The sequence below is a fragment of the Chelonia mydas genome, chromosome 6, assembly GCF_015237465.2.
Source record: "Chelonia mydas isolate rCheMyd1 chromosome 6, rCheMyd1.pri.v2, whole genome shotgun sequence".
NCBI classification, from domain to species: Eukaryota; Metazoa; Chordata; order Testudines; family Cheloniidae; genus Chelonia; species Chelonia mydas.
Genome location: NC_051246.2, coordinates 74,031,968 through 74,048,815, shown reverse-complemented (window position 1 = coordinate 74,048,815; position 16,848 = coordinate 74,031,968). Strand labels below are relative to the sequence as shown.

The window sequence follows — 16,848 nt, the reverse complement described above, 5'->3', positions numbered from 1 at the left end:
TGCAATGGGTGCTGTACTTCAGCAGGGCCAAACTGCAGAGGGATGGGTGTTGAGTGCAGTGGGTAGTGGGAGTCCACAGTGCTGGACTATGAAGAGAGAGGAGTGGAATGCTGCGGGTAGAGAGTGGAGCCAGGAGGTTGATAAGAGTGTGTTGGTGTGTGTGGAGCACATGGGAAAGAGTTTTGTGACAGCGGCTGCAGGGGAGGGGGGCATGGAGCTGCTTGGTTTGAAGAGCTAGTATTGCCTGGAGCGTGCCCACTTGGCGCTCCATAACGTTTAAGAGCCACTCCGTGGCTTCTTTCTGGTGTGCCACATTCTCCTTTTGGTCCCTTTTCTCGCTATCACGTCACTCCTTCAGTTCCTGCTTCTCAGCAACAGAATGCATCATAACCTCACGGAGAAAGTCCTCCTTAGTTCTTCATGGCCGCTTTCTAATTCTGTGCAGCCGTTCTGCCGCCAATAAGGGAGGCTGGCCTCCCAATGTCATCTCTGAAGTTTAAATGCAACATTATACAGAAGCAGTATTCTTTGCAACACAGACAACACTCATTCAGTGCTTTAAAACACAGCCAGTACTCTCACACCTGTCACTGACTGGCTGACCCCAGGCAAGCACACATGAGCCACAAGACCCCCAAAATGGCGAGTAGCCACAGGAGCAGGGTGAATCACTCTTCCCGGACCCTGCTGTATACTGGGCACGTGGCTCAGCCAGCATTGTATGGGGGGCTTGATAATCATGCCTGTCCCCACACTTTCCACAGGATGTGATCATTATGGAAGATATCTCGCTGCTGAGGGTGAGCAGGGAATCAAGGGAGGGTCTTCTCCAAGCCTGCAGCTTCCACTCTGGCCCCTATGCGGCTTGCCTGTGTGATGGCACAGTCGCGCAGGAAAGTTACCGTTAATGGGGCAAGGAACAAAGCAGGTCTGCCGAGGAATCTGTGGCAGCGAATTGCCCAGTATCTCCATGAAAGTTTCCTGGAGATCTCTGAGGGAGATTCCTGTGAAGTGAGGGAGTCTATCAACAGTCTGTTTCGCCGCTCAGAATAGGCATGAGGTGGGAGACAAGCCTGATTTCTGCACCCTCCTGCCCCCAACAAATCGCTTCAGCAATTTCCAAAATCAGATTCTCTTACCAGGAGCCTCCTCTCCTGTTTGCACTTCGCCAAGATCCGACTGCTGTGACTGGCTAGGCTCTTCCAGGGTAGAAAAGAGCTCCTGACTGCATGCATCTCCGGCCTCTGACTCATCCTCTGCCTCTGGTTCCCCCTCCCCCTCTTCATCCAAGATTGCCTCCTCCTGGTTTGGTCCACTCTCAACTGGCACGTGAGCCAATGAAGTATCCACAGGGGACTTCGCAGTGGAGGTGGGGACGCCACCGAGTATCGCGTCCAGCTCTTTGTAGAACCGGCAGCTCATGGGCGCAGCACCGGAGCGGCGGTTTGCCTCCCATGCCTTGGGGCAGGCGTTCCGCAGCTCCTTCACTTTGACCCTGCACTGCAGTGTGACCCAGTCATGGCCCCTTTCTGTCATGCCTTGTGAAATCTGTCCGTAGGTATCATAATTCCAATGGCCGGAGTTCAGCTGTGACTGCACAGCTTCCTCTCCCCAAATGCCGATGAGGTCCAGCAGCTCGGCATTGCTCCAAGCGGGGGATCGCCTGGTGCATGGAGCAGGCGTGGCCACCTGGAAAGATGCACTGAGACCACTGCACGCATCACCGAGCAAACAGGAAGGGGACTTTCAAATTTGCAAAGGAATGTATGGGGCGGGGATGATGGTTGGTAACCTGAGGGCAGGGAAGTAGAGTTCAAACTGATGACCAGAGAGGCGAGAACAGGCATTGTGGGACACGTCCCGGAGGCCAGTCGCAGCACTGTAACCGCGACGTTGTCTATGCTGACACCACAGCGCTGTAGCCCTGGCGCAGAAAGCTGTACGCCTCTCGTCAAGGTGGTTTTTTTTAGAGCACTACAACTGCGCAGTGTCTACACAAAGTGGCTTGGCAGTGTGCACACCTCGAGAGTTACAGCGCAGAAAGCTGCTTTACTGCACAGAAACTTGCCAGTGTAGATAGGGCCTAAATAGACAAGACTGCCAAAGGATGGGAGGAAGGGGGAGATGTGCGCGGGGATGGGAGGCAAGGGTCGCATGCCCCTCCCCAATTGCCTAGATGGGGGCAAGGGCCCAGCTGCTGCTAGCAACTTCTGCCTTTGGGGCAGGGAGTTTGTTTATAAACAGAGGCAGGGTGATTAAGATAACAAAAGGTTTGTCATTAAATTAAGGATCATTAGATGATCTTGAAAGCATTCCCAGGTACTCCAGTTAAGACAGGAAACAAAGAATAGGAATTCAATAAATGGTCCAGGAGAGAAGTAAGTAGAGGTGTCCCCAGGGGTCTGTACTGGTCTGGGATCAGTGCTGTTCAACATGTTCATAAATGATCTGCAAAAAGGGGTAAACAGTGAGGTGGCAAAGTTTGCAGATGATACAAAATTACTCAAGATAGTTTAGTCCAAAACAGACTGCAAAATATAATCCCAACAATACATACAAAATGATGGTGCTGTTACCCATCAAGAAAGAGATCTTGGAGTTATTTGCAGTACTCTGGAAGCAATATGTTTCCAGAGTACTGTAAATGTATAAGAATCCTTCTCACTGTACCTATATCATCCTGAACTCATTCTCCAGCTTCAGAAGACTTAAAAATTATCTCCAGTCATGAATGGGACAGATGTAACTAAATAATGTAGCTGTTCTTAACGTGCAGGTCACGTGGAAGGTCACTTTTTAGCTTTTAAACACCTTCAGCTGGTGCCCCTCTTTGTGTCCCTCCAACATGTCACCTAATCAGATTGTGCCTCAGTTCCCCGAGAGACTAAGGGCTAGTCTACACTGGGTGTAGTCGCGGCAGAGCGCTGGGAGAGAGCTCTCCCAAGCACTCTTAAAAAACCCACCTCTACGAGGGGTGCAGCTACCAGCCCTGGTAGCTGTGCCCCTCGTGGAGGTGTTTTTTCACACCCCTGAGTGAGAAAGTTGCAGCGCTGTAAAGTGCCAGTATAGACAAGCCCTCAGTGACTAAGTGACAGGCGGTCTGTGGTATCGCTGGGAATTGAGCCCAGATCTTCTGAATCCCAATCTACTGCTTAACCACAAGACCTTACTTCTTCTCAAATAGGTACTACATATGAGATTGTATTGCCCAAGCTACATTGCACAAATCAAGAGCAAAGAATAAGGAGTAGATGAAACTTTTCTAGTTACAATGTCACTAACCTTACCGATAAAAGTAAAGCCACAGTAATAGATTATATCCTATATGAAATTGCTAGCTATAAAAGTAGCAGCATATTTATAATAGGGTCTGAGGATTCCATCTCCCAATCTTTCTTTAATATTCTATTGCTTGTTTTATTTTATAGTACCAAGAGGCAGGGAAAAGGAAAGGAAACGGTAAGCGGAGACTTTACCATCAAATAAATCCTGTCCAATCTATTCAGTAGACATTAAGTTTTATTTTTTTCTAGGTAGGCCACATAAGCTATTCTAGAGCTAATAATTGCAATTTATTCAATCCTAATGAGCAAGCCCCTTGCTTAACTGTAGCAGAGAAACATTTTCGTAGCTGATACTCAGTAAAGGGGACTCCTTCCCCACTGTGCAGTCAATACATCTCAACCTGGTCAGGAAATATTAGAGACATTGGTAGTCTCCATATCCTATCCTTGGGACTCCACTACCACTGGATTATAAAAGCACTTCATCTCCCATCAAGGAAAGATGTATGCTTTTTACACCTTCTAAAAAATCTAGAGCATTAAAGCAGGAAGGGCTTACTCTAAGCAGCTTGAGGATTAGTGGGAGTTGCCAGGATACTTAGCACAGTAATACTCATCCTTTTTGCTTTGGCTTTTTCATAGAAAGTAAAGCCAGGAGGATGCTGTAGTCATGGCTGTGCTCACTGTCACAAAAAAGGTCAAGGTCACTGCCATGGTGAAAATCACAAGCAGGGCCATGGCCATTATCAAGAAAAAAGTTCTGGAGTGAGCTGCTGCAAAATAATCTTCTATTGTTACCCAGTGAAGTTTTCCTGTTCTCTGCCCAAACTGTAGTCAGTGGCACCCATCTGACACCATGCAATACAAATGTAATTAAGTCTTTTCTACCCATAACTAAGCATACTTAGCAATGCACTTTTGGAAAAGAAAAACAGTCCGGTTGTTCATATTCTTTGTAATACAAGTTATGCTTGTGAATCCAGTTCAGTAATTGTTTAAAAAGTTGCATCTATTTTCAGCAAACTCGTTTACTGAAATTGTGCAGGTTAAGGGGGACCCTTCAAACTTAAAAGTTAAGTAACACTTCCGTGGACTTGATTCCCAATCCCAGCACCCCTCTCCTGCTCTCAAAACCAGGAGCACACCCCTGTTATGCTGAACGAGCCATAGAGTCACACTGGTCCCAGGTGACCTCTCCCTTAAGTGTCCTGGCCATCTACCTCCCAAACACCTCATCTCCCAGAGCTGGGCAGTTTATGCACACCCCCTTGCTAAAATCCCTGTAACACCCAGGCCCGCTGTCTTTAGGAACCGGGTAGCGCTCATACCAGCGTGGCAGCAGCAGGCCGTGTCCGAGGGCCGGGGCCAGCTGCATTCAGACGGGAGGAAGCAGCGATGCTCCACTTGGGCTAACGTGTGTGCGCGGGGGAGCAGCGCGGCTCCGGGGAAGGTCAGGCTCTCCCCGGGGGGGGTGTTGCCCGTCCCTGGAGCAGGCCCACTTACCAGCTGGGGCAAGGGAAGGTCTCCATGCCAGGGCCCGCTCCCCCGCCCCTGTGCTGCCAGGACACCTGGTACCAGCCGCTGGTGCTTGCCAGGGCTCCCTCCCCCGCCCCTCGGGGCCAGCGTCAGCGGCGGGTTCCCAGCCCCGAGACTGGTCGTGGCCCCGCCCCGCTCTCAGCCCGGCGCCGCTATTGGGCCACGCACCCGGCTCGCCCCCCCCGCCCCGCCCCGCGCCCTCTGCGCTTGCGCAGGCACCCCGCCCGCGGGGGGCGGGCGTTCAGCACCGCCGAGCGCCGGACAGCTCCTTTCCCTCGGCTGCCGGAGCCTGCAGCGAGCTCGGGCGAGCCGCCGCCGCGGGGCGCTGAGGCGAGGCCATGGAGGGAGCGCCGGCCTCGCAGGCGCAGGAGGAGCCGGCGGCCGCCGAGGAGCGGGCGGAGGGGAGGCGCCGGGAGCAGGGGACCTGCTCGCTCAGGTATGACCCGCAGCGCGTCCCTGCACAGCCACCCGGCCCCGCTCGCCTGGGCCTCCCCGCACCGCCCACTGGTCCCCTCCCTCGGCCCGGCGCCAGCCCCCTGCCCCGCGCCGCTGCCTCCAGAGGCTCCTTTCCCAGCCTGTCCGCGGCGCCCGGGGACCCGCTGCCTCCCGCCCCCTGCGCCGGCCCCGCCTGGCCCCCGCGGCTGGGATGCCCCTGCCATCCCCCCAGCGCGGGGCCGGGCGGCCGGACTGCTGCCGGCCCTTCCGAGCCCAGGCAGTCGGGGGTGGGTGAGGGAGCTCCCCAGGGGGGCTGCCAGCCTTCACGCCCCCAGCTCGCCTCCTCCTGCCCCCTCCAGGCCTCGCTAAGGTGCAGCACGGTGCGAGTCGCCAAAAGGGTGCGCAGCAGCTGGTGGCGAGAGTACCCGCCAGCCTCCAGCTGCGATTGGCTTTGATCATCCAGTATCACCTGCAGAAGAGACTCGCTGCTAAACACAGGGCTTTCCAGTTCAGTGGGGATGGGACTAACGCCTGAGCATGTTTCACTGATGTTATCAGACAAGCCCCTCTGCACATCTGTCTCCAGATTGGTTTGGCGTTTATCCTCGAATTAAAACGACACACGCTGCCCTAGATCCCCGAAGAGAACTGCCTGTCGCATCAGCCAGGATTTTCTCAAACAGGGGAGAATACCTAATTCACTTGCCTCATGATTGCACAAACAAGGGAAATATATGCAGATTTTGCACCTATTTCCAGTTCCAATGTAACATTGAGCAGGGCAATTAACGTGGGCTGTGGATGGTGTCCTACAGAATAGCAGCCGCACTCAGCATGATTCTGGGGATGACCTATGCCTCAGTAACCGCCACATTTATAACAAGCAAGAGGGAAGCCATTCATGACAGCTACAGATCTGTGAATGGCATTTTTCCCTGCAGGGCACAACAGAATAAAATTCTAACCAGATAATACCAAAGTAAGGAGGCTGAAAGATAGTCATAAGAGAAGACAAGGATGTGGCATTAGGATGTAAGACCTGAAAGCATTGGGAATACCTACCTGTTTTATTAGACTGCTTCTGCCTTTAAATAAGGAGACATACACACACTACAAACCTCTGTGGGTGTGGATATGGAGATAATTCTATGCCAGAGTGACAGAGAGCTAATCAGATAGTTAGCTGTCAAATGCTATTTGCACACACACATTCTGATTTCTCTGTTTCCAAATGATTTGGCATGCAAAACTGTGAGCCCCCTATATCATTATGATCTGCATTTGCCTGGGCATGTGATTTAGCCTTATGAATTATAATTTCTGTAACAAAATATGATATATTGTTAAAGAAGTTATTCTTAGTATTTATTATGTGCTTCTCTTAGCATCCATAATGTGCTAGTTGCTGTACAAACACAAAAGAGGGCACATTCCTTGCCCCCAAAAACTTTAATCACAGTCTAAACAAAACTCTGCAGGCTTGGTCATGTCCTTTATGCTATATGTCCCAATGCATAGCTTACAAAATCAGTTACTATGCATATATGCACCATTACAGTAATTTTCCTATGAAGCCCAATAGTCATGCTGTTATATTGTAAAGGCAGCCCTAAATATTTAAACAGATTTTCATCTGTTATTCAGGAGGCATAGGTCTTCCAAATTATCTAGATTTTCTAGTTGATCAGCGCATAGCAGAAGATCAGACTAAACTAAATATATTTATAAAGGCAAAGAGTTTCACTTTTGCCTAATACAAATAATAAACTTTACATTAGTGCTGAGATTATTCCAACCTGTCCAAGGAAAGTGGGCAGTCACATCTCCTTAGATAGCTTTGAAAATCTCAGGCAAGAAGTCTGTGTGTTTTGGTTAATAAAATACTCATGTACTATTCTAAAAATAAACCCTTCCTGTAACCATTTCACAACAAATTTTTGGGAATCTGGTGACATAGAAATGACCAGTCAAATCCTGCAACATTTGCTTACTTGAATAATCCTTGCTCAGGTGAGCAGCTCCACTGAAATCAATAGGACTATATGCATGAGTTACAATTACATGTGTGAGTAAAGATGGCTGGCAGAATCAGACTCCACTTTGAGCTTTATCTTGTGGTTTATAGTCTCATGCTCAGTTACAATATAATTTATTGTAATAATGTATAATTAGGCAGTGCCTCCTCCCACACATTATATATATATATATATATATACATAGACATTTGTATGTAGCTTTCTATACAGATCTTGTGTGTGTGTGTATGTGTGTTTGTAAACTAAACATTTAACTTCACATTTCCTGTCTATTGTGAACATTCTACTGAATTTACCATCAGATAGCTGTTGATGCCTCAAAAGAATAAGTTTCCTTGGACCTTTTCTAGACTAGGATATAAAGGTGTTGTTTTGGGTGTTTGTTTGTTTAAGTGTATTAGTTGACATTTTAACTAACCCATTTTGTACACAGGGCAAATTGTACTTCGAAATTGTAGAATCATAGGGTTAAAAAGGACCACAGGGGTCATCTAGTCTAACCCCGTGCCAAGATGTGGATTTGTTGTGTTGTGTCTAAACCATACAAGACAGATCACTATCCAGTCTCCTTTTGAAAACCTCCAGTGAAGGAGCTTCCACAACCTGTCTAGGCAGTCTGTTCCATTGTCCTACTGTTCTTATAGTTAGGAAGTTTTTCCTGAGATTTAACTGAAATCTACTATGCTGCAGTTTGAACCCATTGCCTCTTGTCCTGCCCTCTGTGGCAAGAGAGAACATCTTTTTATGGCAGCCTTTCAAGTATTTGAAGATTGCTATCATGTCCCCCCTTAACCTCCTTTTTTCCAAACTAAATATACCCAGTTCCTGCAGCCTTTGCTCATATGGCTTGCATTCCATCCCTTTGATCATATTTGTCACTTGCTTCTGGATCCTTTCCAGTTTCTCTACATCCTTTCCATACACTGGTGACCAAAATTGGACACAGTACTCCAGTTGAGGCCTTACCAGCACCGAGTAGAGAGGTACTATCACCTCCCATGACTTGCATGCTTTGCCTCTGTTAATGCAACCTAAAATTACATTTGCCTTTTTTGCAACAGCATTGCATTGCTGACTCATGTTGACATTGTGATCCACCACAACTCTCAGATCCTTCTCTACAGTGCTGCAGCCAAGCCAGTTATCCCTTATTTTGTAGTTATGCATTTGGTTTTTCTTCTCTAAGCATAGTATTTTACATTTGTCTTTGTTGAATTTCATTTTGTTGTCTATAGCCCAGTTCTCCAATTTATCAAGATCCCTCTGAATTTTAGCTCCATCTTCCAAAGTGTTGGCAACCCTCCCTTGCTTTGTGTCATCTGCAAATTTGATCAGTGTGCTCTCTATTCCTACATCCAGGTCATTAATGATATTAAACAACATCAGACCCAGAACAGACCCCTGTGGAACCCACTTGAGACTTCCTTCCAATCTGACATCATTCCATTAATAGGTTTCAGAGTAGCAGCCGTGTTAGTCTGTATTCACAAAAAGAAAAGGAGTACTTGTGGCACATTAGAGACAGTCAAGGTTCCTTCCCCACTCTGAACGCTAGGGTACAGATGTGGGGACCTGCATGAAAACCTCCTAAGTTTACGTTTACCAGCTTAGGTTAAAACTTCGCCAACGTACAAACTATTTTACCCTTTGCCCTTGGACTTTTGCTGCCACCACCAAACATCTAACACCGGTATTATTATTATTAAGAAAGAGTTTGTTTGGAAACGTCTTTCCCCCCAAAATCCTCCCAAATCTTACCCCCTTTTTTCTGGGGAAGGTTTGATAAAAATCCTCACCAATTTGCATAAGTGACCACAGACCCAAACCCTTGGATCTTAAGAACAATGAAAAAAGCATTCAGTTTCTTAAAAGAAGAATTTTAATAGAAGAAAAAGTAAAAAAGAATCACCTCTGTAAAATCAGGATGGTGAATACCTTACAGGGTAATTAGACTCAAAACATAGAGAATCCCTCTAGGCAACACCTTAAGTTACAAAAAGACACAAAAACAGGAATATCCATTCCATTCAGCACAGCTTATTTTCTCAGCCATTTAAACAAACAGAATCTAACACATATCTAGCTAGATTACTTACTAAGTTCTAAGACTCCATTTCTGTTCTGTCCCCGGCAAAAGCATCACACAGACAGACCCAGACCCTTTGTTTCTCCCCCCCTCCAGCTTTGAAAGTATCTTGTCTCCTCATTGGTCATTGTGGTCAGGTGCCAGCGAGGTTATCCTAGCTTCTTAACCCTTTACAGATGAAAGGGTTTTTCCTCTGGCCAGGAGGGATTTTAAAGGTGTTTACCCTTCCCTTTATATTTATGACAGAAACTAACAAATTTATTTGAGCATAAGCTTTCGTGAGCTACAGCTCACTTCATCGGATGCATCCGATGAAGTGAGCTGTAGCTCTCTAAAGCTTATGCTCAAATAAATTTGTTAGTCTCTGAGGTGCCACAAGCATTCCATTAATAGTTACTCTCTGTTTGTGGTTGTTTAATCAAATATGTATCCACTTAATGGTAGTTCTGCCAAGCCCACATTTCTCCAGCTTACTTATCATAATGTCATGCAGGACTGTGTCAAAAGTCTTGCTGAAGTCCAGGAATATTATGTCCACTGTATTCCCCTTGTCCAACAAACCAGTTACCCTGTGAAAGAAGGAAATGAAACTGGTTTGGCTTGATGTGTCCTTGGTAAATCCATGCTGGCTGCTAGTGATTACCCCTTCATCCTCCAGATATTTGCAAATTGTATGTTTTATACTTTACTTTCCCAGGTATTGTAGTCAGGCTGACTGGTGTATAGTTCTCCAGCTCCTCCTTCCCCCACTTTTTAAAGATGGGCATTATGTTAGCTCTTCTCCAGTCTTCCAGGATATCTCCTGTTATCCATGAGTTTATAAATATTATTGCCAGTGACTCCAAGATTTCTTCAGCTAATTCCTTCAGTATTCACCTTCTTGGGTGAATAACATCCAGTTCTGGATATCATGTCTTTTGTTTATTATGTGTATATGCATATATGTGTGTTTGAATACAAGTGCATCAATAGCTATTTGGTAGTAAATTCAATATTATGTTTAGTAGCATCAAAGGATAAGAACGGTAAAGCTAAACTTTTCTTGTCAGTGGAAAGTACAAATGTGGGAGGCAGCCTTTTGCCATCTCATTAATTCTTCATACTGATTTAACATACTCAAGAGTCCCATTAAAAAGATTGCAGGTCTCCTCAAGAATAGATTCTGCTGCTATAATGAAAAAAACCTGTGGAATTTTTTTCAGTGTATAAGATATTGAGTATACAAAATATTGGCCAATGGAAAGAGTGAAAGTAATTGGGCCCCCCTCTAAAATTATTGTTATACAAATTTTTAGTCAGTTAAATAACAAAAATCTTAGATCTTCTCTCTCCCACAACTTGCAAATTTAGGGCTCAATCCAGAAAGGTGCTGATCACCCTCTACTTCTATTGACTTCAGTGTTATTCTTGGGATGAATTTGGTCCATTTTCTGTGCATAAGAGGAAGGGGGAATTGGGCCTAATACTGCTGTGACTGAAGTCAATGGGAATTGAGGGTGCTCAGTGTCTCACAAGAGATCCTCAGAATCATGCAGGATTGGCACCATAAATGTGCCTGATATGTAGGACTTCTGGTTTTTGGGGATTGTTAATTTTATTTGGGGGAGAGGGGGTAATTTTTTTCAGTAATTATTGAGTTTTATGTAGATATCCAAAAATCAAGTGTTGGGGGGGGGGGTTCTCTTTGTATATATTATAATGGATAATCTTTCTTATGTTCCCTATTGCAATTACTATATTAAAGTTCATTAGGGAATTTTTAGTGTGCACCAGCAGGGTCTACATAGACTAATCAATTAACAACACGTTCATGTGCTTTAGAAATCACACCCCTGTAACCCACATAACTGCTCTGTGTAGATAAGCCCTTAGATACAAGTAACTATTTCCAGTGTTTTTCTGGTGTTTATTGGATAATCCCTGATTTCTTTCTTTCTTTCTTTCTTTCTTTCTTTCTTTCTTTCTTTCTTTCTTTCTTTCTTTCTTTCTTTCTTTCTCTTATAATTGTTTATTGGTTAAAACCTAAAATCAGAAGGCTTAATAATATGGTATGTACACATTATCAAAGATGCCATCCCAAGAGCCTGGACTGACACAGTCACAAAATTCTTATTGACTTAAGCAGGAGCAGAAATGGGCTCCAGATTGTTTGCTTTTCTATTATCCCAACCACGTGACGTACACAAATTGGGTCAAATTCATCCTGGTGTGATGCTACAGAAGCCAATGACATCTCACTAGTGATGACTTTGGGCTATTGTACTTATCTTTCTCAGGATATTATCAGATTCCACCAATAATTAAGGCCATGTCTACACTAAACTACAAAATTATGTTGACCTAACTTATGTCGGCATGCAGCCATTGCAATTATTAAATCGCTTGTGTGTGCGCACACTTGACTCCTTGTGTTGGCGGTGCGCATCCTCACCAGGAGCGCTTGTATTGATTGTATTGTCAGTGTGGGGCATTGTGGGATGGCTCCTGAAAGCCAGTAACATCCAATGTAAGCAACACTGTGTCTACACTGACACTGCATCAGTGTAATTACATTGACAGTGGCTCTATGCCACTGGGAGAAGTGGGTACTAAATTGCCGTAGAAAGGCACTTACTTCGGCGGGAGACAAATTTAAGTGAAAACATTTCCACAGCTAGTTCAACACAAGACAGCCTACATCAACTTACCCATTTAGTGTAGACCAGGTCTAAGAGCCTAATCTAAAGGCCATTAAAGGCAGGCCCTCATTTAATAAGATGCAATACTAACATTAAAAAATTAAACATCTTTAAACATGCTAGCAACATATGAACAAACCATAATTGTTGAACAATATTTGATCCTCTCATATTTATGAGTCATCTCTTCTTCCTGTTTTGTTTTATTTTCTTTAATTTTGTATCCTATAACTATTTTTAATTGCTTGTTATGCAGAACAGTAGATGACAGTTTTAGTTTGAGTGCTTGATGCATTCTGATAGCGTTGTGCTGCTTTTCTGTTATCTCTGCCTTGTCTCTGAATGCTTGCAGCTGTGAGCTCCCTGTTGTCTAAAATATGGTCCTTTTATCACCTTAAAAAAGTTAAATCAGAGAAGAACTCATTCCCTCTCAACTATTGTGTCACATTTTCATGTTGCTGGTGTCATATTCCTAGTGCTTGAGAAAAGAATCTGTCAGTGCATCTATTATAAACCTTTCTTTAAATTCTATTATAGTGCCCCTTCTAAAAACTTCTATTGTAAGTCTCAGTAAAAATTATATCAAGTCTAGACAGAAACTTGGCACACAGTAGTAGGTCTTAGCACAGGAGGGTTTTTTTTTATTTGAAGAAAATTGGTAGAATCCATATTCTAGGTGAGGAAAAACCCACTTGGGACTGTAATTCTTCCATTTTTAAGAGTATGTGAATGGTGATTACTGCTACTTATTGGCTAGAGTTGTCCACAGAGCTAGTCTGTTATATTTGTTACCTCCCCTCTCCCCTTGTCCCACACCTGCTTTTTTCTTTCATTTGCCTAGTACATCTTGTCTTTTAGGCTGTAAGTTCTTTGAAGCAGGGATTGTCATTTACGATCTGCTTGTACAGGGTCTAGAACAAAAAGGCTCCAACTTCTAGGTGTACCACAATATAAATTATTAGTACATAATAAACAAAGACATTTAAATTACTTGGGAAAACAGTGAGTGATGGCATCCTGCTAAGTTACAGATTCGTATAACATCTTCAGAGGAATATTACATCATTGAGACAGTATCAAAATAAGAAATACACAATGGGGAAAATGCAGCAGATCAGGGAGGTAGTGAAGCCCATATATTTTTCAGAATGGGTCTCATAGACCCACATTACAGCTCTCCTTAAAAATGCTGGATTTGTTCCCCCTTCCTTTCTCAGTTTGAGTCACATGCCCTCTCCCACTGCATGGCTCAGAGAGAACCAAAATTACAGAAATGCTGGAGAAATGGGGTTACTGTGCAGAGGGGGATGGTGGTTATATGGTATCGTTTCCCTTCCATATGAAGCTGCTTCTGCCACAGTGCCTGAGCTCAGTTCCATGTGACTGGGTGTAGTCAGCCAATGAGAAGGAATTGGGGACCAGCCAATTTACACGGCATGTTTCCAGCACTAACTCTTCCTCTACAGCTTTTACGCTGTGTGCATGGGAGGCTGGGGGCGGACCACGCAGCACCTGAGCCATGTATTTAGCCAGTGCTGAAGCTTGACAGCATGGCACAGATCCAGACTCTAGGTGCATACATGGGCCAAGATCTGTGGACTTGGCCTCTGCTAATCCCATGTTTTATGGATCAGTGGTCCTGGCTCCTTGCATAAGCCACACCCTCTGCTTAGTCTGCATCATTGTTGCTCTACCTTCCAGTGGGGTAAAGAAGTAGAAAGGAGTCTAGTTAGGAGTCATTAATTGTTTAAGCTTTCCTGCACATTTTCACAGGGGAAGAGGAAGATACCGTCTTTGTTCTTTTGGTGTTTCTGATTCCTCAGGTGGTGAAAAATTTTGTTGTCTGTGCTGTGGTATCATCTCAGGAAAGCAATGTAACAAGGTGACTAGTACAGTTTCATAAATTTGATTTTCAAATTGTCTGAATATCTTAGTGAAAGAGGAAACTTCCAGTGGAGACCAAATTTTCATAAAGTTACTGCTTCCCAGAGGACGGTCATTTAATCCAATCGAGCAGTTGGGCCATAAGTAAGGGTAAGATTATGTCATGGAGATCATGGATTCCGTGACTTCCAGAGACTTCTGTGACATTTTTTGCTTCATCCCCAGGGCAGCAGGACTGGAGTTGTCAGCTGTCAGGGGCCCCAGAGCTCCGAGCTGCCATGGCTGGCAGGGGCCCCGCAGCTCTGAGCCACCGTGGTTGGTGGGTGGGACCCATAGTTCCAAGCTGCCGCGCACAGTGGGGGGACCTGGAGCTCTAAGCTGCCAGTAAGGTTGCCAACTTTCTGATTGCCAAAAACTGAATACCCTTGTCTGCACTCTGCCCAGCCACTTCCCAAGGCCCCACCCCTACCCCGCCTCTTCTCCAAGGCCACGCCACCCACTCACTCCATCCCCTCTCCCCCACCCTCGCTCACTCACTCATTTTCACTGGGCTGGGATGGGGGTTAGGGCACAGGAGGGGGTGAGGGCTCCGGCTGGGGGTGTAGGCTCCTGGCTGGGGCCAGAAATGAGGGGTTTGGAGTGTGGGAGGGGGCTCCGTAATGGGGCAGAGGGTTGGAGTGCGGGAGGAGGTGAGGGCTCTGGCTGGGGGTGAGGGCTCCGGGGTGGGGCAGAAATGAGGGGTTTGGATTGCAGGCGGGGGCTCTGGGCTGGGGCCAAGGGGTTCAGAGTGCGGGAGGGGGCTCAGGGCTGGGGCAGGGGCTTGGGATGCAGAAGGTAAGGGGTGCAGGCTCCATACAACACTTACCTCAGGCAGCTCCCGGAAGCGGTCGGCATGTCCCTGTGGCCCCTAGGCGATTCCTGGCCAATGGGAGCTGCAGGGGCAGTGCCTGTGGGCAGGGGCAGCATGCGGAGCCGCCTGGCCACCCTTGTGCCTAGGGGCCGTAGGGACATGTTGCTGCTTCTGGGAGCCACACAGAGCCAGGGCAGGCAAGGAGCCTGACTTAGCCCCACTGCGCTGCCGACTGGACTTTTAGTGGCTTGGTCAGTGGTGCTGACCGGAGCTGCCAGGGTCCCTTTTCGACTGGGCATTTCGGTTAAAAACCGGATGCATGGTAACCCTAGCTGCCAGCCCTGGAGCTCTGAGCCAGCTTCTGAGGGAGGCAAACATTGTAAGGAACACAACCAGCAATGGTAGATAACAGGAGCAGTTAATTTCAGTCTGGTCCTTGCTCTCTGCCTCCCTCTCCTCTCTTTGTTCATCTCTTGGATTGCATCCAGCTGGGTTTGACAAAATGAGGCTGTGAGGTCACCACTGTAGGCTGCTACTTTTCTGTGCCCGAGGGAACATTTCTGCCCCCACAGCCCAAAAATTGTTGAATATATCACATCACCCTGATTGGAAATTATCTTCCAGATGTTCTTCTTTCAGTGTTGTTAGCTTCTTGTTCAGTTCCAGTATCATTAAAGCATGTGTGCAAATGATTCATAAATGCACTGATCTAGCCAGTCCTCTCCTTTCCTCCTCCCCCCCCACCTCCCAACAGTAAACAAACACCACAAACTCCTTCATCCTCTCTTCTCTAATATGATTAGAGGGTCCTGTCTATGCAGCAAAATAATAGTGTTATGACCTGGTACAAACAAACAAACATGAGCCGGTCTACGACTCTGGCAAGAACTGCAGCACATAAAATGTTGAGGCTGCCAGATCCACAGCTAATTGGGATTGTAGCTTCTGCAGACTTTGATATCTTCAAAGCTTACATAGGTGATTACCAACCCACAATTATCCAAAAGCTTCAGGTTTCCTGTAAGACCTTTGGATAACCACGGTGACACTATAATGAAGTTGGAGAGAGTACCGCATAGGACAGCTAAGATGATGAATGGAAATTCAGTGCTTACATATGATAAATGATTGACAGAACTGGAATTAGTTAGTCATGAGCGATGATTAACAAGTGACTTAAGTGAAAGATTTAAACTAGCTCAAGTTATTATAAACTATGAAGTTCTTGGACAGGCCAGGGTCAAGTGTATCAGCTGGGAGGGAACATCTGGAGGAAGAATTTAAAGTGGCATTATTTTACAGGCATAGTGGTGAATAGGGGGAACAGACTTCCACTAGGAGTGTTAGAGTCAAGAATATTCATGTATTTAAGCAACAATTGGATGCAATTGAATAAATTAAAGGGTTATCTGTCCATTTTTATGATCAGTCATTTTTGTAGCAGGCTGCTTTTTTGAGTGTGTCAGGAGGAATTTTTCACTGCTCATGTTTCCCCCATCTCCCTAGTTGGCTTCACAGTGTTGTACATGAGAATGTTTTTCTCCTCCAGTAATAAAGACAGACACTCTAGATATGAAAAATCAATGAACAGTTTCTGGTCCCACTCCACTATCTAGCACCAGCTCTTTAAAGGAAGAAAATTTGTATTTTCACTGGATGTATAATTTTTTTAAAAATCCAAATATCTTATAGGAGTTAGATCACCAAAATGTATTGAGGACAACTTCTACTTTCAGAAGTTCAGCCATTTTAGACTTGATTCTGAATTCCGGCAAGGAATTAGTTGCCAATCTTAAGGTAGAAAGCAGTTGACAGTGATCATGAAATGATAGATTTCATGGTTGTATGGAAAGGAAGAAATAAAAGCAGCAGAATAAGGACAATGGACTTACAGGCTCAGAGAACAGGTAGCTACTCTCCCATTGGAAGAAAGTCTAAGGGAAAAAGGAGTTCAGGACACCTGGCAGTTTCTAAAAGAGAAAATATTATAGACACAACAGCAAAGTATCCTAATGTGAAGGAAAGATAGGAAGACTAAAAAGAGGCAATATGGCTCCAT

The 16,848-nt window shown here is 45.6% G+C and overlaps 2 protein-coding genes across 2 annotated transcripts in view; one reads left to right on the top strand and one right to left on the bottom strand.

Annotated features, from left to right (window-relative positions):
- The window catches only part of CCDC9B (coiled-coil domain containing 9B), a 162,888-nt gene that overhangs the window by 134,424 nt on the left and 11,616 nt on the right, over nt 1-16,848 (bottom strand). The gene's annotated exons all lie outside the window — the stretch shown is intronic.
- The window catches only part of DISP2 (dispatched RND transporter family member 2), a 36,548-nt gene continuing 24,892 nt past the window's right edge, over nt 5,193-16,848 (top strand). The window contains exon 1 of the mRNA XM_037901441.2: nt 5,193-5,256. The gene's annotated coding sequence lies outside the window, so the exon portion shown is untranslated. The remainder of the gene's footprint in view (nt 5,257-16,848) is intronic.